Below are 23,696 nucleotides of genomic sequence, written 5' to 3' on the forward strand. Positions count from 1 at the left end.
CTGCAGCTCCTGCAGTGCTGCAGGATCCAGTGCTGGAGCCCTGCAGAGCCAGAGCCCGGCATAGGCCCGGGCAGAAGGGGAGCAGAGGGGGCAGGTTTGGCAGCCTTGGGAGGAGGGGGCAGTGCAGATGCTAGAGAGGGTTCGTGCCTTTCCTTTTCCCTGCATTCCCCATTCCTCCCCATGAGGTTACCTCAAATCCAGGTTAAGTGATGCAGGATAGCAGAGTCACGAAAAAGACTAATTAATTCCTCAAGTTTCATTAGATATTGAGGGTAATCACTGAAACTTCAGACAGGCCCTGGATGAACATGAGCCATCATCAATGCCCAGGAGACAGCTGGCAGCAGTCTGTGAAGCTAATTTAGCTCCCATCTGAATTTCAGGAACCCCAAAATACAGACCGTGATTTAAACCTTTGTCCTGGCATATGGAAATAACCGTCGTTGAAGCTGAATTGGCAAATGTGGAAAATTAATTTTAGATTAATACTGTACTTAAGAAAAAAGCACCAGCTTGTGAGGAAGGGCTCTGAATGCCTCTTTTTCTTCACTGCTGCAAAGCCAAGAAATGCCTTGGACTGGGTGAGCTAAACTAGTGCTGGGTTCATTGAGGGAAGGATTTAAAATCTGTGTCTTCTGAGGACTTGGCCTAAGAGCCTGGAACAGGTCACTCTCTTTAATGAAACACTATAAAGATCCTCCCTGTCAGGCTACAGTGAGAAAAAAATTCCTGCACAATTTTTCTCAGAAGTGTTAATCTCTCTTCTACTGAAGCAATGAAAACTTCCTTATGGACCCAGTGGTAGCAAACTTTAGCTCATAAGGCTAATTTCATACCAGCTCATATCGACTACCTTGTCTAACTACAGATATTTATTCATAATGAAAAATCAATATTCATTCATATTTAACAATCTTTCTTTGAAAGCAGAGCTTTTCCCTGCTTGTCAATATCAAGTAATATTCCCCTTTGGTAAAAGAAATTTCTCTGATAAGTGGACCTTGCTATGCTGCATCCCACAATGAGCCCACTCAACCCAGTCACCTGTCTCCACAATAACCTGTTCCATCTTCTAAGGAATGTACAAAATTCCCTCAGATGCAAAACAACAGACAACCCATCAGTCCTCAGTCAGAAGTTGATTAATACCAGGAGTGATCATCCACTGGGAAATCTCTCCCAACTTTTTTATGTGTCTGAGCAAGGCTTTTCCTGACATAGGATTTCTTGTTCTTTGGCAAGCCTTGCTGACTCCTCTGACTTCAAACAAGAACAAGAATTAAAAACTCTGCCCAAAGCTTAATGAGGCTCTTGTACTTCCAGGACATTTCAACAGGCCTTAAGCTAAGCTCTAATACAAGCTCACAAATAATGCAGGCACCACAAATGCTACATTTTATGGCATAGAAATGGAAAATGAAATAGAACCCACATATCTTCACCTCGTTGTGTCTCAGTGCAACAATAAAATTCATATGAAAGCTCATTCCTAGAATTAATAAACATGTTGAACTGCAGTGCTGGGAGCGTTAGGTCAGGAGCAAATTAATGTCACTGAGGCAGTGAAGCTTGACTAGGTAAGGCACGTGCCACGTCTGGGCTGCTGAGGAGGCTCCTTCCCTCCACTGCTGATTAACACTTGCCTTTGGTCAGCTGAGGTGGAAATTGTGGCCTGTCAGAGCAGCTTCCTAAAACTGAGAGCAGAGCCTTTGTGGGTCCCTGCCCGAGAAGTTACCAAACCCAAAAATCCAAACCCAGTGTTGTGTCGCTTATCCCCATTTAAGAGGAAAAGTCACGAGTTGTTAAACACACTCTCCTCTTCCCGCTGCCTTTGGAGGAGATGTTTGATCACCAGGACTTGCTGCCACAGCTCTTCTGGACATGAAGAGATCACAGAGTGTGAGCCCTTCGAGTGTTCCCAGAATCACTCCTAGCAATGCCTTGGCAATTTCGCACCAGGCCCACTAAGGAACAGCAGTGCCCACCAACCTGTTTCCTTTTCAGACACTCCAAGGCCCACAAGCAGAGGAGGCACGGAGCATGAGGAAAGCCATGGAAAGGGGAACTGTGTCAAGCTTTTCCAGCTGTTCTGGGCAATTTTGAGGAGAGTAAGAGTTGCCCAGAAGGTACCATAAGGGATCCATTGCATGGATATGTTGTGATATAAGTAAAGTACAGAATTCGGTAGGACAACAGTATTAAAATATGATTTTTCCAGCCATTTATTGCTTTAAAAGAGATCCTTGTTTCTCAGAACCATGGACAGCACCTGCTATTCCAAACTATAAATGTCAAGGCCATGTATTTTTTTAATGCCATTTCCAGAAGAGACAAGAACCTGCATTAAAGGCTGACAACCACAACTTCCATATTATCCCAGATATCTGATGCATCCTCTCCAGAAAGGGCTGAGCCATGAGAAGCCCAAACCAGCCTTCATCTCCTACATCTCACCCAAAAATGAGAAGTAAACATTTCCCACTTTCACTACATTTCTCTCAGCATAGTTATGGGGCTAGAAAGGCTTTTTTAACATCTCCAGCACACAAACAAAAAAACTTGGTCCCCTTCTCCCTCCAGTTCTGATTGGAAGTCAGTATTTCCTGGCTCTGAAGTCTATAATCAGTCAAAGTGCGTTGAGGGGGTTTGGGCTAAACAATAGAACAAATGTCATTCATCAGTAGAGACTCTTTGGCAGGAGCTGAACTAAACTCATGCCAGACACACAAACTGACACAACTGAGCAAAGAAACAATCAAAAGTTTCCCACTTCATTCAAAATGTTCAATATACTGATTTTATAAGCTAACCAAATAATGATCAAAAAGCTTACTAAGAAGATTAAAACTCTTCATTTCTTACGTAAATGGAAGCTTTGTAGAATACGGGGGGAAAAAGGTGCAAGTATTTATTTCTAAAAATTACTCTTATCCTTTTCAAAGCTTTGACAAATATGATTCCTTTCCTTCTCTTGAGCAAATCAAAGGTCTGTTTTCACTGCCTGGGGATCTGACTACATTGTCACACATTCTGTACACACACTTGGTTAGACGGCCCCTAAAACAGATGCTGTAGGTTATGTTACTTCTGGAGGGAAGTACTGTTCTCTCAGGCATTGGAATAGGTGAAAAATGGATAACTTTTCTCATCTAAAATACTGAACTTTCCTCAATATTTTACATTCTGAGCTTTCAGATTTTGCCATACAATTGGCAAGTCCTCACATGAGCAATACTAAGTAGTTTAAGCAGTAATGGAGACATTTATACAAAGTGAGGTGATTGAATTCTGAAACAAATTAATTTCAACAGCATTGATTTAAAAATATTTCTATATTCTTTGCTGGTCTGATTTATTAAACAAACAATTAATCTCTCAGTGACCCATATTTTACAACTTTACCAGGATATCATTCAACAGCACAGAACAGCATAGATGAATAAACTTTACTGATGGTTTACTCAAAAATCTATTTGATCTCAAACAACAATATTTGCACCTACCAAAACAAAGATGTACATTTTTGCACATGCAAATTGGCAATATTGGCTTTCACAGTGACAAGAAATACTTGCAACTCTTCTCTTTAATTTACATTTTTTATTGAGTGCTGAAGAACCTCATCCTTTAAGAATTTAATTCCTTAGTTCATTGTTTACCTCCATAAATTCAATTCTTCACATGGCTTTACAATGTGCTTCCCATAAAAGTGGCACTTGTCCTTTGCTTTTTTATGAGTTCTAGGCAGGAAACTTCAAGGGAAGTCAGAGATGTTTGCTTTAATGGCCAACTAAGCTGTCATCTGACCTAGAAATGGAACTTCTTGAATCACAAGCGCAAGAGAGTGGCTTAATTTCCTCTGACATCTGCAGTTACATCTGGACATTTCCCTGTGGTCCATCTGTATTTGGCAGTCCTGCAGTGTGTTTCATTTGCCCAAAGAGTGCCAGATTGCTGCTGACCCCCACAAGTCCACATGCATTTGTCTCCTCCTCCTTTGAGGAGAGACAGGTCCTGGCAGTTCTGTTAAAAACTGAGATAGTCACGTCTCTATCTCAGCTCAGAACCATCCACTCCTGGTTTGAGATGGACTTTGTTTTGATCCCCCGCCTGTTGTTTGCTGTGTCCCATCTCAGAGTGACCATCAGTTTGTGAAAATGAAACTGTCACTCAGCCAACAAAAACTTTTTACACCCCACTGCTTCAGAGCCGGTTTTGTGGGTCTTCCCCGTATTCCAACATAAGGTAGCACAGAAAGGGATTTTCTGAAATTCAGTCTGAGTACTCTTGTTCCAGCATTCCCAGGAACTTGCTTAGGATTTTCCCTGTATAATACTGTATTAACCTTCCTGCAGTAACTACTTGTTCCTCTATGTTACTCATGGCAGGCCTGAACAGCCTGTCATCTTCCTTTAGGATGACTTTTAACAATGCTAAAGCATCTGTGAGGAACGGTATAATCCAGACAAGCTAAATCACCGTCCCAGATATTCTTTTTTCCCTCAGTTTGATTCCCTGCAGGCTGCATCTCTTGTGACTGTTGCTGTGACAGTTGCTGTTTCTGCAGAGGTGAACGTGATAACTCAGCAGATGAAATGGGAACAACAGATATCCAGCTGCAAGTTTAATAGCCTCAAAACAATACCATTTCATGTACTTCTGTTAAAATTCCTGTCAAAAATCTTGTGGGAACAAAAGCTTCTCCTTCCCCATCTGCAGCCCTTGTACACTCAGTAAGGGAACAGGAAGCCCTGGGTACATAATGGGAGGAATGCAGGACAGGTTGAGCCTTCAATGTGTGCAATGAGCAGCCTGAAGAACTAGAAATTATTTTCTGAGAAAAGATTCATCAAAACATTTCAAGTCAAGAAAAACCAAAATTTGTGGTGAGCATTTCCGGAGAAATCTTGGGAATTTCACTACATAATTGGGTTGCTGCAAATTGTTCTCCTGTTGCTTCAACTGCGTCACACCTTGAGAGGATCTCAGCCATGTGATTGCAGAGGTGCTGATGAGCCACTTTTCTCAGCCTTCCCTCTGATTTGGACTTAAAGAACCGATTCAGTGGAGGTGAGTCAGTTCTGCTCTGCTGTACTGGAGAGAGGGCCGGACCAAGTTCTGCTTTAGACACAGTGATTCATAGCAAAATTCCTATTTACAGGAGCCCTGCTCAGGGTTTTGTAAAATACAGAATGTTTCTGCCTTGTACAAAACACAGTTAGTTTGTGTATATGTAACTTTATGCCTGGTCAGAATTAAATTACTGTTAACTTTGGATTCAGGGAGGGGCTGTGCTGCGGGTTCTCTGTGTCCTGCAAAGGCCACAGCTGCAGCTCAGCTTTCTGAGGGCACGTGAAGAATGGCACTCAGTGCTTCCCAAGCCTCTGTCCTGCACTGCCAGCTCCACTTGGACACTGGGCTTCCCTGGGACAGGAGGAACAGCTCCACGGCTTGTCCTCTGCACGATGCAGTGCTGCATTGTCAAAGTGTTTGTACTCAAGACTTGCTTCTTGCACAGGCTCCTTTGTTACTGTATCCAGAGAGTGAAAAAGTGCTTAATTATGGCCAAACAGACCTTCCTCTTCCACCAAAATGTTTTGAAGAAGACCTATATTAAAAATTGCTTTCTAAGTGTCAGAACTGCCATTTTTTCAGTAAGAACATCCTTAATCCTGGAGTTTTCCTGACAAAGCTCCCTGTTGCTCTGGAAGTTGAGTCAGGTAGTGCTGTCCCAGCTCAACAGCCTGCGGTGGGTTGATCCTGGCTGGACACCAGGTGCTCACCAAAGCCATTCTGTCACTCCCCTACTCAGCTGGACAGGGGAGAGAAAATTTAACAAAAGGCTCATGAGCTGAGATAAGGACAGGGAGATCACACAGGAATTACTGTCACGGGCAAAACAGACCTGGCATGGAAAAAGTTATTTAGTTTATTACCAGTCAAATCAGAGTAGGATAACAATAAATAAAACCAAATCCTAAAACACCTTCCTCCTACCCCTCATGGGCTCATCTGTACTCCCAGTTCTCTACCTCCTTCCCCCAGCAGTGCAGGGGAACAGGGAATGAGGGCTGTGGTCAGTTTATCACATGTGGACTGTGGCTCCTTTCTCCCCAGGGGAAGAATTCTCACACTCCTCTCCTGCTCCACTGTGGGGTCCCTCCCATGGGCAGCAGTTGTTCAGGAACTGCTCCAGTGTGGGTCCCTCCATGGGGTCAGTCCCTCAGGAACAGGCTGCCCCAGTGTGGGTCCCCCATGGGGTCAGTCCCTCAGGAACAGGCTGCCCCAGTGTGGGTCCCCCATGGGGTCAGTCCCTCAGGAACAGGCTGCTCCAGTGTGGATTCCTCCCTTGGGCTCAGTCCTTCAGGAACAGGCTGCTCCAGTGTGGGTCCCCCATGGGGTCAGTCCTTCAGGAACAGGCTGCTCCAGTGTGGGTTCGTCCCATGGGGTCGGTCCTTCAGGAACAGGCTGCTCCAGTGTGGATTCCTCCCTTGGGCTCAGTCCTTCAGGAACAGGCTGCTCCAGTGTGGGTCCCTCCATGGGGTCAGTCCTTCAGGAACAGGCTGCTCCAGTGTGGGTCCCTCCCATGGGGTTGGTCCTTCAGGAACAGGCTGCCCCAGTGTGGATTCCTCCCTTGGGCTCAGTCCTTCAGGAACAGGCTGCTCCAGTGTGGGTCCCTCCATGGGGTCAGTCCTTCAGGAACAGGCTGCTTCAGTGTGGGTCCCTCCCATGGGGTTGGTCCTTCAGGAACAGGCTGCCCCAGTGTGGATTCCTCCCTTGGGCTCAGTCCTTCAGGAACAGGCTGCTCCAGTGTGGGTCCCCCATGGGGTCAGTCCTTCAGGAACAGGCTGCTCCAGTGTGGGTCCCTCCATGGGGTCAGTCCAGGAACAGGCTGCTCCAGTGTGGGGCCCCCATGGGATCACAAGTCCTGACAGCAAACCTGCTCCAGTGTGGGATCCTTTCTCCATGGGTCCACAGGTCCTGCCAGGAGCCTGCTCCAGCATAGGCTTCCTATGGAGTCACAGCCTCCCTTGAGTATCCAGTGTGGGCTCCTTTATGGGCTGCAGGTGGATCTCTGCATCCTTGTGGACCTGCATGGGCTGCAGAGACACATCCTGCTGCCTCACCATGGTTTGCACCACAGGCTGTGAGGGAATCTTTGTTCCAACACCTGGAGCATCTCCTACCCCTCCTTCTTCATTGGCCTTGGTGTTAGCAGAGCTGTTCTTCTCACATGTTCTCAACCCCTCTCTGCAGCTGCAATTCTTGAAATCCGTTATCCCAGAGGCTCTGCCTCCATCACTCATGGGTCCATTTTGGAGCTGGCTGGCACCAACTTTGTTGAACCCAGGGGAAGCTTCCGGCAGCTTCTCACAGAAGCCACCCCTGTGTCCCCCCCAAACCTTGCCACACAAACCCAGTACACAGCCACGTTCCTCTGACTGCTCTGCTGAGCCCCCCTGTGCTGGCAGCTCTGTGCCAGCTCAGGACACCAAGCCCTACAGAGTTTAATTGTGGCTGGTCCTGCTGGACAGCTCGTCCTGAGCAAAGCAGTAAATAGGAGACATGATCTTCAAAATGACTTTGTTCCTTTCTCTGCCTCACTCCAGCCCATAAAACCATTCATCTGAGCAACTGCTTACAAGCACGAGCGCAGCATTCACAGATCCCACCTCGCAGTGGGATCTCATCACTTGTGATGATGCCCTTTTTATAGTCTACCACTTTCATTCACTCTCATGTCTTCAGCTGTGAGGCAGTAATTTAACCCCCCATCTGGCGCTATTAATTTGCACTGATAACTTCATGTCTCGTCTAAAACAGGCTTCTATTTCTAACACACTTGAAAAAAGTGTCTTTTTTAGGCTTTCTAGCAAAAAAGAAAGAAGTCTGGCCTTTGCATTGTGATACCACAAACACTGCTTTGCTTTTATTTTCAATGTAAGAGCTGCAGAGCAAGTGCACCTCTCAAATACCACAGTGAAAGGACAGCTGTCGTTATCCTTTTACTCAGCTCTTTCTCTCTGAGACATTATGTGGGGACAGTTCTCACAGATACTGCCATCCTGGTGTCTGTCTGTGTCTGTAAGACTGAGATTAGGAGTTAGGGTTGTGGCTGCTGAAGGGGTGCAGGCTGGACCTCAGGAGTGAGAATGTTTTATAACCTAACCCTTCAAGGCACTCTTAAAATGTCAAAAACTTGCTTATTGATGTAAGTCATTGATGTGCTGCTGGGAAAGAACAGCAAGAAAGAGAATTAATCCAAAAGTCCATCCTGTCCTTTCTCTTATTTTAGTCTGCTGGGTTTTGTCTTTCTTTGTGTGTTTGAGTTTGTGGCTTTTTTTTTTTTCATTTCCCGGGTTATTTTATTCTCATCTTTATCCTCTTCTCCCCTTTTTCAGCTTTATTGGTACTGTGGATTGTTTTTTGGCTAAGGTACAAGTAACTCTTGTAAGCCCAGGTTTTGGCTTACAATACTGGAAAACCTGGTTAAATTTTGAAAGGTCTTTGACTTCTCTTCTGCAGGAAGTTTATTGTTTTGAGAAATAGATTCTGGCTTCAGGCATGAATGAAAGAGCTCTTTGCCTGGAGAACAGCTGAGTGTACAACACATTTCTTGGAAATGTCACCACAAAAACAGACTAGACCCCAAACAGAAGGTAAAGAAACTGAAATCCATAAACAGCTCTGGAGTCTCACATTCTGTGCTTAAACATCTCATCTCCAGCACCATGGAGATGAGTATCTCAGTATCCCCTTTCCCTTGGATCAGTGTCTGATCTCTTCACCTGCCAGGCTGGGCAATGTCTTAGAAGTTTTGTGAATAATCTTTAATGTGCAAGTAAAGGCTTTCTGGAAGCAAGGAAAGAAAGAAATATCACGGGATTCTGATTGGGAAAGAATGGAGCTCTTCAGAATATGAACTCTAAAGAGGAAAACAAGTGTTACTCCATAAAGGAATCATGGGAAAATCACAGGATAGCAGCAACAGAGCTGCTCATCAATCTAAGTAGCAGTTTAATAACTTTGCAGATAAATGGTTGCATCCACAATAAAGAACTTATTGAATTTCACTGTTTAATTAAAAACCATGTATTGTCACATTCTTCATTGTGGGCAGTTTTTGAAATCAAAACTGGATAATTGTACTGCTGGAAAAGCAGTGAATATGGAGAAGCCCTGAAGTCTGTGGGATATTCTGTTTTACAGGGGGTTCAGTTCACTGATGGGTGAACTTCTGGCCTCTCACTCAGTGAACCAGCGAAAGGAGAGGGAAGCTCTGGGGTCCTTGTAGCTGAGGGTGCTTATGGATTTAGCTCCTCATCTCCATCTGCACAGTGGTCCTGTCTTCCTGCTCTTCCCCTTTTGTCCCTTTGTGCTCTGTGTGGCCCATTCCCTATAATGCCTTCTCTGTCCATACCAGCACACCAAGCCCCCTGTCCTGAGTGGGGCTGAAAGGAACCTTTCTTTGTATCTCCTTCTCTTGAGAAGCTGGTTTGCCTCAGAGCATTTGGGGACTATGATGAGAGCAGAGAGCTGAGGCTGGGTAAGGCAAGGGAGGACTGGGAGGAGACCCCAAACTCCAAGATCCAAAAAGGCAGCACAGTTACTGAGGCCTCTGGAGGGTGAGGGATGCTGCTTTGCTCTTCTGTCACATGCTGCCATCCATCAGCCTGCTTAATACTGTAACCTCGAGTGCCCTGGGCACTAATCTGGAAATTGGGGTACTACAGTAGCTAACACCTTTCTGTGACGTCTTCAGCTCTCTGGCGTTCTTATTTGCCAGCCTGTTGGGAGTGCACACCTGTTCTTGTTTACCAGGCTTACAAAAAGGTCTTCAGAGCCTGAAAGTTGCTTCAGGAGCAGCTATGTTGCACTATTTAGAACAGTTAATTAAAAAAAAGGGAATTAGACAACACAATGATTTTAAGATGCCCTGCTAATATTGAAAGTCTAAAGCCTGCAGATGGCCCTACTGTTGTGTTACAAAGGCAGTGTGGAGCATTTGCAATTACACTTAGTGCATTCCTGGGCCTCCAGGGTTTTTTCCACTGTCTCTTGATGTGCTCTTTAAAATGAACTCAACCAAGAGGCCTCTGCCACAGCAAAGAACCATCTAGGCCTTTTTTTCCTCCTCTCTTTTGTTAAATAAGAAAACCTTTTAGGAAAATCAGACTTGAAGAGACTTGCTGCCTTATCAAGTCCAGTCTCCTGTGACCACCACCAGCTACGTCATATAATCCCCTTCATGCTTTCACCAAGCGCCATCTTAAATCCCTTTGCTGCTGTTGGCCTTTCTGTATAATAGAAGACATATATTTTGGGGAATTGCAAATACCATTTCCCAAGAACATGTTTTTAATGGCAAAAAACCTGTAGGAAATCCTTCAAAAGGCCGGGCAACCAGTGTGTGTCTCCATACAGCTGAGCAAACAGCACAAACGCCTCTCTGGGGAGAAGGGCTGTTAGAAGTTGGCGGTGAATTCTAATTTAATTGGGTTCACATACCTCAGTTTGTTTCTTGAGGGCTTTTCACATACTTGAGTGTCACTCAGGTGAATACTCTCTGGAAAAGCAAATGTTTGGCTGAAATACTCAAATATTCACAAAATGTACCTGGGCTATATATTCAGCTGTCATGTTACCGGGTTGGAACTGGTGCTGTTGAAGGGAGAGTACTTGATCCCACCCTCCCCTGCACCCTAACACAGCTCTGGTAAAAAGCACAGCTCTGGTAAAAAGCACAGCTCTGGTAAAAAGCACAGCTCTGGCAAACTCCTGGTCTTGTGTTATGCACCATAAAATGTGTGAATGCTTCATCTGCCTTGTGGTCTGAGAACAGTTTCTTGCCTTGCTATCATGAATGTAATACTAATAGTCTGGGTTCATATGGCACCTTCCAGGCAAGCCTTTACTAACCCGAAGGGGACAATCAGGTGCAACAGCCCCTCAAGTGCTAAGTAAATGATAAGCACTTTAGTAGGGAGAACGTTGCATTTTAGAGTATTACTTTGTATGTCACCAAGCCCAGCAGTAGAAACTACTATGCCCTAACATACATAAAAATATCTTTCCAAAAGTAGGGGGTACTTAGTCTACATGTAAATCTGAAGAATGCAAACTAGAATTTGTTTTAATCTCAGTTTTTTCTTCTGTGGATGGAGGCAGTTGAGGCACTTGACAAAGGTTAAATTCATTTAATGTGTGATACTTGCACATGAATGCAGATCTTCTGGGTGCTGCCCCAGTGTTTTAATCACTAACCCACAATATCAGAAGTTCAGATGTTGCTGAACTTCTCCAGTCCAACAAATTACAAGAGCCTTTTACCGTGTTCTGCAAGAACAATTTATTCCTAAGAGATGTCTGTGCCTAATAAACACAGAGCAGCAATGTCTGTGCTAACAATGCTGGGGGCTGGCAGGGTCAGCGCTGCTCTGCATGGGCAGCCCGAGCTGGGCAGGTTTGTGTCAGTGTGGGCACCGATGGGGCAGAGGCTCCAGGCAGAGCAGCGCTGGGCTGAATGGAACAGCAGCTCCCTGGTGCCTGTGGGAAGGCAAGCTTGGCTAAATCCCTGGGAGGAAAATGGTGAGGTGCCTAAGGATGTGAATGAGGACCAGACTTAACCAAAAATACTAGAGCTGGGAGGAGAAAGAAAAGTTTAATTTGCATCCAAAGCATGGTGAAGCTAATCCTAGTATCTTTTATTTTAAAAGATGCTTAAATATGCATGGAAGGCTTCTGTTCCTGTTTAAAAAAGAATCAGTGAATGGTAACACTGTTTTGACAGATCAGCTCTATTGAAGTATACTTTTGTTTCGTGAAATTTTTTAGAGTAGCTGGAGGAAATATATTTACCTCTGTAAGGCAGATCAAGGCACCAGCATCTGCACAGCTCCACTGGGAGCTACAATTTCCAGGAGAGGTAAAAGGAACCAAAAGAAAGGTTGGCACATCTTCCAAATGACAAAAGGAAAAAATAAAATTACTACTTCTGCTACAACTGTATTGCAATTCAGAAATAGAATTCCTCTCCTTTGGGTGAAGAGTAAATATAACAAATAAATACATCATGACAAACGCCAGAGCTGCAAAGTGATCAGAGCCTTTAGTTTTCAATCCACTCCAGTCTTCCAGTCTGTTTGACAGGCCAGTGACTGTGAAAGCCTTTAGAGATTTGCAGCCTGGGATTTTCAGAGAGGGAATGCTACTGAGAAAATGTGGGAGATGGAAGTGACCCATCTGAAATTAAACATGCCCGACCAAGCACTCTGCAGGGCCTTATATGTGCACCTCACTGATAACTGATAGGGTTTGAGTAAAAATAGCAAATCTTCCATTAATTTCAAATATCACCTACATGAGGCATCCTTTTGTAATAGCTAGGATGTAAATATTAGTTGTTAGCACTGACACAGGCTATGATAACTATCATTTTGCTCATGGATTCTACCAGTAAATTCTGGCACAATAACTTTATTGTATCAAAATCATGAGGAAAACTATAATTATAGTAAAAACACATAAGTTCCCCTCTTTCTGTTTTAAAAACATACAATAAGACTTGGCTTTACCTTTTTTCTTTTATATATCTACTCTACTGATACTATGTCTCAGAGATTAAGAATATTGCCTAAAAAAAAACTTAATGGAAGAAGCATAATTTTCCTGTGTATTTATTGGAATGCAGGAAAACCTCACCTTACTTCCCACTTTGAAAGAAAAATGAATGTTTACTGCTAGGAATTTCTGACTTGTTCTGCACACAAATGTTTTATAGGAAAAACTCAGCTGTGTCCCGGGTTTTACACCATGTATAAGTTCTGCTGGGGCTCTGTACCAGCAGAGTGCAGCAGAACCCAGCCTGAAATAGAGGCCTAATGTGCCGGATTCCTCCTCCGCTGCTTCCTCGCTGCTCATTGTCACCATTTCTGGGGCAGAGTGACTGTGTGAGCCTCAGCTGAGAGGAGCTGTGACAATGGAACCAGGCTGGGGGGAAATAGGGTTGGGGGGGAATGGCATTTCAAGGGACTCTATTTTTAGAAGAGCTGCTCCTTCAGCAAATATACCCATTTCTGGTCTAAAACATGAATGAGGAGCCCCAGCTCAGGAGCTTATCAGCCGGTGCCGTAGCACAGCACTCAATTATGCTAATCACACTAATTGACAATGGGGCCCAATAATAAGTTAAATGCCATTTTAAAAGTGAAAAGGGGCATTGTTAGCTCTAAAAAAAAAATAAAAGCTATTCAGTAGCCAGACAGAGCATAGATTGGTCAGCAGCAACTTTCAGCTTTCAAAGGCCAGGAACAGCCATGATTAATTGCTTAGTGTTTCCCTCTTCTCCTCCCTGTGCTTGTAGTAGAATTCAGCTTTTTCTAGGGGGAAAGATAAGATACCATACCTCTCATTATTAAAAAAAAAAAGAAGGAAGAAATGAAGAAGTTTATAATGCAATGATTGGATTCTCTTTAGAACTATTGAGCAGCAGCAGTGTAATTCAGAGGGGACACGTACACAGGACTTGTTTCCCTTTGAAAAACCTAAACTGCTCAATGTTCCATTACAAGTCCCACAAAATTATGTACAGGGAAATATTTTCCTTGATTTCAACTGACTTTGGATTAGACTCCTCAGAATAATCAGAATCAGAAGTCAACACTTATCAGCCTTCATATCAGGGTCCTAATGCCCGAGTCTGTGTGTCTTTCTTCCCGGTGGTCTTTAGCAGGAATCAAAAAAGGATCATAGCACAGCATAAAGATGTGGTAAGTGGTGAGGAAATAGCAAATGAAGAAAATGAAAGATGTAAAGGCAAAATTAAATTTCCTTCTAATAGCAGGGCAAGTAGTTCAAACACTTTCCCTAAGCCATTCAGTTCCACTTCTGAGTCTCACAATGGGGCCATCACAGAGCAGGAAGAAAAATTTTGAGCCTATGAAGTTGACTTGTCTTTGTGCTTGCTGGAAGGGAAAGGCCTAGAAAATTTAGTGGGATGTGGGACAGCATATTGAAAACTACGATCTGATGAGAGGCAGATTTTGCTGGTGGGAGTGTGTGTATCTAAGCATTCGTGAAGGGAGTAACAAGGGGGTGACAGACAAGGAATATCACTTGTGTATTTTGTAGAACTGCTGGTTGCTGGACAAAGATATCACTGAAGGCTCAAAAATAATGAGCTGGAAAGAAAAAAACTATTGTCTCACAACTTATCTAGCACTCTCATGAGCCCTGGTGCCTGCCAAAGTCCACCTTCCTAGAGGTAATCATGAGCTGCCCGAGATCTGCATCCTGCTGCAGCTCTCAAGCTCTCTTCTCTGTTGGATGCTCTAAAACACTTGAGCAAGTCTCTTGTTACAGTTTGCCTGGCACTGGCCCAGCCCAAAGGTTACGGCATTGGTTGCAGGGCACAAAACTACACAGACAAAGTCATGCATTTGTTGTGGTTGTACAGAGCTTAGAACCCTCTGAATTGAGTGTGTGTATAAATATGTGCAGATGAAGGTACCATCCTTATGTTATAAAGAGTTACAACAGACATTTTAAAAAAATAGATTAGAAAAAGAGTAGTTGTGTAACAACAACCCAAGGCAAAGGTGAAACAGTTTCTTCTCTTCATTCCTGAGAGAAGAAATCATTAACAAAATGAGCCTGATATAAATGCCATATACTTTCCATGTTTCTCTGTGGGTTGCTACAAATGCAGCAGCTGTAGCCTTGTGACACATAGACACAGAAATTGCTGAAGTTGTTCACACTGACAAGAAAGTATTTGGGTTTGGTACCTCACTCAGTTAAAGCAGTGCCAGCATTGGGTTCAGGCCGTGCTTTATCCACCTTAGCACTTCAACCTTGTTACTTGTTGTCATACCTAAAGCATGGGGAGACAAATGAAAAGCTTTCCTTTGACCTGAAAAGCAGCTCCCACCTCCAGTGCAATAAATCTGAAAATTGGAGCTGCGTCTCATTAGAGGTATTTTGAGGGTTCAGTACTGGCTGGATTCTGCTGTTCTTTCTTTCACTGCCCCCGTGAGTTCAATGGACACAGAGCCTGGTCCCGAGTGCTCTTGGAAATGCCACTCTAATTTTATAGTTAGCTGTAGAAAGAAAGTTAAGCTGCATTTATCAGAGGTTGCTCTTTAGCTGCATTTTGTTTCATAACATGCTGAGTTTCTGCAACTCCTCCTGACTTCAGAGGCAGCCTCAAGCTTTTGCTTTTGCAAATTAGGCCTGCCTCCCCCTTTGGTTTGGACACCTCTGTTATCTTTTTGGCACCCATCCTAGGGATCAAACTCTTCAGTTGTCACCTCCTGGCTGACCCCTTGTGTGCTACACAGTAACAATGGAAAACCACTGCTGCTTTTCCCTAGACTGGCGTCTCTGCCCATGATGCAGGAACATTCAGGGAGATGGGGGCCTAGGAGAGAAGCACTTCCCATAGCTGTGCCCCTTGGAGCACTGATTTCCTATATGGCTCCCTCCCTTTGCTTGCCACCTCCGGGGGTGGCTGCCCCACACCATCCTCCTGCTGCTGTGGACATGCTGCTGTAGCTCCATGCCCAGAGTTAGGACGAGGTGGAGGATGTGGGACGGGCATGTCCTTGAGGATGCTGCATCCAGGGCTGGCAGCAGACGGGTACGAGCTGTGGGGCTGCTCCACCAGCCCCCGGGCTGCATCGCAGACCAGCCCCTCTTTCCCCCCCGCTTTACAGCTGGGAATGAAACCAGCAGCAATTATTCAAGCCAAGCACGTAAATCTGGCAGATCCCGCGGCCCCGGTTTGACGCAGCTACGCAGCGCAGTGTCTGGACACGCAGTCCAGTCCCCCTTTCTCCCCTTGTTTATTTGCCCCGCAGGAAAAGCAGCGAAGTTACCAACTTCACCAGCCCCGAGCCGCACCGGGGGGCTTGGGGAGGCTGCGGTGCCGGGGAGCGGAGGGGACGGGAGGAGGGAACAGCGGCGGCGCCGGAGGAGCGGAGCCAGGAGCCGTGACGGAGCAGCCCGCGTTACATAAGGCGGCGGCTCCGCACCGCTCCGCAGCGCGGAGAACAGGCAGGGGGGCCGGGCCGGGGGTCAGCCCCCCGGCTCACGGTACGGGGGCATTGGAGCCCGCGGCACGAAGTGCCCGAGGGGTAGCGGCGCAACGGAGTGGGCGCCGAGGGGCCGGAGCGCGGAGCCTCCGCGGAGCGGGGAAGAGCCGGGGGAGGGAGGCCGGTGGTCCCACGGGCATTGCCCGGCCCGGAGGGACTCCGCGGGATGCGCCTTACGTAACGCCCGACTTCCTCTACACAAACACCTCCCCAGGGATAGGGGCCGAAGTGCCAAACGCCAATTAATTTCAGGAACTAAAGCAATTTGCCTTTTTTGTTTGTTTTTTTTTTCTTTCTTTTTCTTTTTAATTTTATTTCCCCCTCTTCGCCCTCCGCTGCACAACCACAACTGCTCCTGCCCGCCGTCCTGTCCTGGAATGAGCGAGCACCGTCGCTCCCCGGCCGGGAATCACTTCCCAGCGCCGTGCGGCGCGGCGGGGTCTGCCCGGGAGAGCCGGGGCGGGGGGCAGGAGCCGCAGGGCGCTGCAGCACGGCCGCTCCCGCGGCTGCTCCCGCGCCGCTCTCCGCGGTGCTGAACACACACACAGGTGTGTATATACACATATATACATACACACACACACAGGCGCGCACACACGCAGAAACACACACACAGACACACACACACAGACACATATACACAGACACATATACACAGACACACACACACACAGACACGCGCACACACACAGCCCGTTCCCCACGGTCCCGGCGCGGCCCCGGCGCTGTCCGCGGTGCTGAACACACACAGACACACAGACGCAGACACAGACACACGCACGCACATATACACAGAGACACACACCCCTCTCCCCCGGTCCCGGCGCAGCCCTGGCGCTGTCCGCGGTGCTGAAGCGCCGCCGCAGCCGGCGCGGTGCGGGCTCTGCAGTGCCCCGGGCGGCACAGCCCGGTCCGGCCCTGCAGCGCAAAGCGCCCGCACAACCTTCTTCCCTCTCCGCGCTGGGAATTGCGCTCGTTTCCCTTCTCCGAGCTCCCCATCTCCGCCGGCCTCCTGCCACCCGCACGGCCGAGGAGGCGCAGCCCGCGCTGCCTCCGGCCGGCGATGGGACTGGCGGCAAAATCACCCCCCCTCTCCGCCCTTCTCCGTCCCCGCAGCAGCCCAGAGGCTGGAGACCAAATAAAAATAGCCGAATGGGTTCCTCTTTAAATATATCCTTTTCCCCCCTTTCATGTTCGTTGGCTCCCCCCGCGCCCCCGCGCCCCCCGTTACCTGTGCTGCCGCAGCGCTGCGCGGCGGGGTCGGCGGGTCGGTGCCGCGGCCGGAGGGAGGCAAGGACAGCGCTGCTGACCTCCGCGGGGCTCCTTCTTCAATGGAGCGGCAGCCGTGCCCTCATCAAAGATGGCCGTCCGCTCCTACGTCAGCAGCTTTTAATAGCCGTGCCCGGCGGGGGGAGCGGGAGGGGGCAGAGCGGGCCGGGCGCGCTTGAGTCATCGCCGCCGCACCGCTCCGCCGGGCCCGCCGCCTCCCGCAGCCTCCCCGGGGCCGGGCCGGGCAGGGGCAGGGGCAGGGGCAGGGGCAGGGGTCGCGGCAGGGGGCTCAGCGCCGCTGCGGGACAGCCGCCCGGGCAGGGGGGAAGGGGCCCACCCGCAGCAGCGATTTCCTCCGCCAAAGGGGTGGTCCGAAGAGGGTATCCCTCTGAAGTCCCCGGTACTCCATATATGGCCAATCTACGTGGGCTTCTATTTTTATGTGTGAATTCTTCCTTCTCTCCCCTCTTTTTATTTCTCAGAACATCCTGCCAGGGGTCTGGGTGTGTTAATCTGATTATTCCCCCTCTTCCCCCTCCCCACTCCTAAGTAGGAGCAGCCAAACACAAGGAAATCCATGGCTGAGCACATGTATTGTAACTGATCATTTGAGGGACAGGTTCAAAAAAGAGAGAGAGAAATTAAAACCAAACAAAAGCCTGGGCATATACATGCACACACAGAGCAGACTGAGAGCATCCCACTGCTGCTGAGGTGGGAAACGGCAGCTCTGTTCCAGGAAAGAGCCTGGCTGATTTATCATGGATTAATTAAAACATTCATTCAGAGCGTACCTAATTTGGAGCAAATGGAGCTGTCTCCAGTGTGATTTCTAATGGGAAGGAAATCCTTTCATTTCAAACAAAACACTGGATATCTGTAAAATTTATCTCTTAACGTGGAATGTAATGAAGGGCAGGGATTGCAGCCGAAGTGCGATGCTCTCTTTCATAACCTCACTCATCTTTTCCCTTTCATTCCGTAAGCCTTAGTGCGTTCATTTAAGGAACCATCCAGACCTACAGATGCCTCCCTGTTCCCTGTCTGAGCCTCTCCCGTGAGCAGGAACCGAGCACTGACTGTTTAACTCCGACGCTCTGCGCACAGGCTTTTCTAAACAGTCTGCGGATGACACAGAGTCAAAACATCAGTCCCGCATTAGCGAAAATTCCATCCTCGTCCTATCTGTTTCCCACCCTTTTGCCAAGGAAAAGAAAACCGGAAGAGAGGGAAGGCGATGCAGCTGTATTTTGGAGCGCGTTCGTCTCGTGTTACGGTTGTATGGGCGTGGGGGAGGGACGGGGAGAGGAGGGAAGGGAAGGCGCGGGGGAGAAGGAGAGAGAACTGCGGGTGATTCCTCCTCCCCTGCTCTGTAGTTCCCCACAGAAAAACGTGACTGTAGATCGTGCTTTGTGAGTCTCACCCTCTCCTACGAAAATATGTCCTTCAGTCTTATTTGGAGGGAAGCAGTCAAAAGTTTGCTAAATATACGGCAAAGGAATTCTCAGGCAAGAGGGGCTTCCTGCTGCATTAGAGCATCTAATGAGCTGTGCACACGGGAACCGCAGGGAAGGAGAGAACCTGTCAGGTTTAAGCGCTGTAAACACAGACTAACAGCATAAGATTAACACTGTGCAGACACCCCCCTCCAGGTGAGGGGTCTGGAACAGCAGCCTGATTGGGAAGCAGATTTAGCGTCATAAATGACAATTTAGGAAAACAAAGCTTTTCTGGCCGGCTCACGCATGGGTTAATCGTGCCCAGCACTTGGGTTAGGTGTGCACTGCAGATAGCAAGAGGAATCCCAGAGTGAGCCTTGGTCTGAAATCCAGGCTGTCTGTGCACATGCATCGTGCAAGTTCCAGGCACACATGGAAAGTTAAAAAGGAATTTTCAGTTAGACAGCTTGAATTTAAGTATGATTTTTGAGAGAGCAATACTAGTACTTATTTATAATTCATATTAACGGTGTAGATAAGGGAAGGAAAAGAGAAATTACAAACTGCTGTTTTGACTAAGCCACCAGCACTGCAAAATGCTGGCTGTGTTTGGATTCAGCCCAATAACGCCTTTGAGAAGAATTTCAGTCCATTGGATACCAGCAGGCATGAATTTGGCTCCTTAAGACAGGGAGGAAAATGCAGTGAAGGCAAAATAAAATGCAGCATAACTTGAGGAAAGAGGGACAAGGGGTGGAAAAAGGAAGAGAAAGCAGGGAAGGAGTGGGAGGAGGATAGAGGGTAGGTTTCCAGTGGGAAAACTGTGGTCAATTTAAGATTCATTTTCAAGCTCTGCTGCAGCAGAAATCACGTATTTTTTAATAAAACAACATAGGACAGAATCATTAAATAGATCACGAACATTGCCCAATAAGCTTAGCAGAAGCAGCTACCTTTCCTACAGTTATTCTGAAAATGAGCAAGGGAAGGGATATATCCTGTGTCATTCAGGAACACGGATGCCTCTATGCTGGGAGATGCAGAGGGGGGCAGCCTTTTGCACCGCAGCACCAGGATTTCTGTCGCAATAAGTGCTACTAAGCAATTTTAGCTCAGTCTTTAGCATCTTTGGAGAATGACTTAAAAAAAGTACATGGGGAATTTTTTACTCTATCTGGTAGTATTTTAACACTCATTTGACACTGTGTACAGGAGAACTGTGAGAAGCAAAGCCTATAAATGAAGAAGGAGGAGAGAGAAAACTGGAATTTGGTCTAAGAATGATTCAGCTTCTTCCTAATTATTCAGGCAAGTATTCAGCAGGCTGAACAACTGGCAACTGTGGGCACAACCCATGAATAATGAGACAGGGAACATACTTTCCTGTATGAGAGAGGCAAGATGTGGGTTCCCACATTACCAACCAGAAGCCAATGAAAGGCAGAACGGGTAAAGCCTGCAGCAGGTTCAAAGGGGGAAAGAGCAGCCCTTGTTTTGCCCATGATTTGAGCTCTGTGGGCAGTGGGAACTTCCTGGTTGTCACAGCATCACCTTCAGCCTCCAACACACACCCCTCTGTGCTGCAAAGCTGAGCTGTGAGGCAGCTAAGTGAGCAAAACACCACAATGCTGACAGTGCCATCAGATCCTGGATGTTAATTCCTGGGCTGTCCTGGAGCTGGTTGTAACAACAAAGAGTGCCTCGATTTCCTCCACTTTCCTCAGACATTTCCAGTTTTGATTTTTTTTTTGCAGCATAGAGGGAAATACTTTGTTTACCACAGTGTTGCTCATCTATGCCTCAAGTATGTGGCTGGGAAATGAACTGAACTAGACATAAAACAAAATAGAGAGGGGAAAATGTACCTGCTTTGACACTGAACATTTCACAACCTCTCTGCCTTCTGTCTTTTCCAGGTTTAGGTGCCAAGGGATGCACTACTCTGTTATGGGCCATAAGGACAGTTTGAGGTTCGAGCCCTTTATGCAGAACTCCTAATTATTTTCTGTCATTCACTTCTGTTTATGTAACTACTGAATTTTGACTATCAGCCATACTTGCATCTATGTGCCCCAGGGTGCTTCTGATTAAATTTGAGGGAATGTCTGGGCCTAATTTCCCCCTGCAATTTCAGGATCTCTAGATACACAGTTAAGCTGTGGGCTGTTTTAAGGACCTGTCTATGATCGAGTGCTCCAGTTCAAGTCAAGGCAAGATTCCTCTGAGGCTCATGTTCGAAAATAGAGATTGAAAATACAATTTTGACATAAACCCTCAGAGATGAGTCCCCACTGATTTCCTGATTACTCTCTTAGATGTGCAGAGCCAGAGCCCCAAAGGTGTTTTGGTACCCAATTCCCAACTAGTTCCTTAAAGAGCAATCAGGACTTAAATATTTGGTGAGTCTGGGTCTCTACTGCTGACCCCACCTCCCTCAGCCTGGCTGGGTCCTTCCCACAGCTACATAGTCCAGTTTAACTGTGACATTTCCAGCAAGGCCAGACTTCAACATCTGTTATCTGGTATGCAAAGGAGAAGTTGTCACAACACTGTCACATCTCTAGGGACTATAATCTGTCCTGGAGGCAGGAATGGCCTGAGGCCTCCAGAACCTTGGCAGTTGTAGTCTTAGGCCAAGCTCAACTGTCATGAGAAGAAGGATCTGCCCAAGTCTCACCAGGCATAGAGAGAGTCACACAGATATTGGACACAGAGGAAGGAGGAGTAGCACCATTTGGTCTTCATTTTATGGAGGGGCTGCAGAGCCAGAGCCCAGCGCCCAGCTCAGCCAGGGGCTGCAGAGCCAGAGCCCAGCGCCCAGCTCAGCCAGGGGCTGCAGAGCCAGAGCCCAGCGCCCAGCTCAGCCAGGGGCTGCAGAGCCAGAGCCCAGCGCCCAGCTCAGCCAGGGGCTGCAGAGCCAGAGCCCAGCGCCCAGCTCAGCCAGGGGCTGCAGAGCCAGAGCCCAGAGCCCAGCTCAGCCAGGGGCTGCAGAGCCAGAGCCCAGAGCCCAGCTCAGCCAGGGGCTGCAGAGCCAGAGCCCAGAGCCCAGCTCAGCCAGGGGCTGCAGAGCCAGAGCCCAGAGCCCAGCTCAGCCAGGGGCTGCAGAGCCAGAGCCCAGAGCTCAGCTGGCTCAGCTGTGTCCAGGCAAGCGGCTGGGGCAGGGACCGGAGCTCCCACCGGCCACAGCGAGTCGGTGCCTTGTGCATGCACCAAGGAGCATCAGTGTTCTCTGCCTGTAGAAACTGCAAGAAAGTTGGGGGACAACAGTTTGAAAAACGCATCTCCTGATTTGTCCTTTTAGGGCTTCTGAAATGTCCCAGCACAGTTGAATTTTACAGTATCCTGAGTCAATCTGACAGCTGTTGGGTGTTGCAGTCTCCAGTGGCTCTTGTCTAACTGTTCTGTGGACACAAAAACACAGCAGCACAAAACGGCACTTCTATGTGCCAAGATATTAACACACAATGTCATTTATTTGCAGTTCCCCATATAATTTTAGCCATATACTCTGACCACTAAGCTTTGAGTCCATGCAAATTAACGTGCTGGTTTAATCCACACTTTTAATGAGGTTGCACTTCTGGGGGATATTGCTTGTTTACAGCATATACAGGTTATTTAAAACTGTGACTAGGCTTTTGGAACTGAGAAGTGCAATTCTCTTTGTTTGCAGGCTTTGAAATCAGTGGAGCTGTGATGAGTTCAACAAGCTGGCTTGTGATTTTTAATAATCCACCTGGAGATGAGGGCATGGCTACTCCTTCCTTTATGGTTATAATTGCCAACCACACAATACATGTATTTGTTACAGTATTTATTTAATTGTTTTGGAATGGTGTGAAGTGGTGCACAAGTACCAGCTTCATTCCACTTGTGCCTGATTATACTGAGTGAAGTAAATGGGACTGAAAGAGGGAAATAAAAACATCACTAATCTTTAAGCAAAAGACAAAAATGTAAAGCAAACCAGAACACCCATTCTCCTCCCAAATACCAGTTTCTGCCTAGAAAACAGACAGCCCTTAGGGTCCCCTACAGAATTACCAGTTCAGGGCCATCAATTGTCACAGCAAATGGTGAAAGCCACAGCAGATGAAGTTCTCCTGAAGATGCTGCCCCCCACCAGAATGAAGGGTAGAACTGCCCTATCAGTCCACACTAACAGGTCGAGTGATTTCCTCTGACTTTAGTACAAGGAAAAAGATCAGCCATTTCCCTGGCCTCTAAACGTGTCTCCCACACTTACCTGTGAGGGAGCCTCAGCTGCTGCAAACTGACTGAGCTCTTTTGACCTCAATTTTTAGCAGCTGGCCCTGGTTTGCTCCATCCTGACCAGGATACTGCTCCACCCCTCCCTCACCCAGGTAAAAGGGCTGATGAGAGAGGTAGTTTCTTCTGTTGTGAAACTTTCCCTGCACAGACTTTGTCCTAGAGAAATGAGTTTGTACCACAAAGAAGTGCTGTAAGCCCTGAGTTTGTTCCTCTCCTTAGAGTGTGTGGGAAGGTGTTAACTGTTAGTAGGTCTAGTTCCTGCTCTTTCTTTAAACTGGGTCATCACAATTTACCCTCCGATCTTTGTAAGAGTTTGGTGTTTTTTTCTTTTCTCTCCCCTTTGATATTATCCTTCTGCAACTTTCCCTCTCCTCCCCTTTTTCCCCTTCCCCCTGTTTCCTCCCTACACTAAACAGGAGGAAAGTGGGTCACTTCATAATTGCTCTTCTCTATTTCAGAGAAACCCAGAGGCATAAAATGGAACAAACAGGTAAGTGTCACCAATTCAGGGGAGCTTTAAAGATGTTTTCCTTTTGGCTGTCTCCTGGGCTCGCTTCACCTCCTCCTTTCCCTTCACTTCCAAACCCCTGATGTAACAACTAGTGCTGCTTTCTGGCTGTGTAGC

General features: G+C 47.1%; 1 protein-coding gene across 2 annotated transcripts in view; it reads right to left on the bottom strand.

Moving 5' to 3' along the window:
* Positions 1–17,472, bottom strand: part of SNAP25 (synaptosome associated protein 25) — a 61,521-nt gene extending 44,049 nt beyond the window's left edge. Inside the window, exon 1 of one of the 2 annotated variants that reach the window (XM_071582137.1) lies at positions 17,323–17,472. The gene's annotated coding sequence lies outside the window, so the exon portion shown is untranslated. The remainder of the gene's footprint in view (positions 1–17,322) is intronic. The other variant, XM_071582136.1, reaches the window with a different exon arrangement.
* Positions 17,473–23,696: the final 6,224 nt, after the last annotated feature.

This window comes from Pithys albifrons, chromosome 2 (assembly GCF_047495875.1).
Source record: "Pithys albifrons albifrons isolate INPA30051 chromosome 2, PitAlb_v1, whole genome shotgun sequence".
NCBI classification, from domain to species: domain Eukaryota; kingdom Metazoa; phylum Chordata; class Aves; order Passeriformes; family Thamnophilidae; genus Pithys; species Pithys albifrons.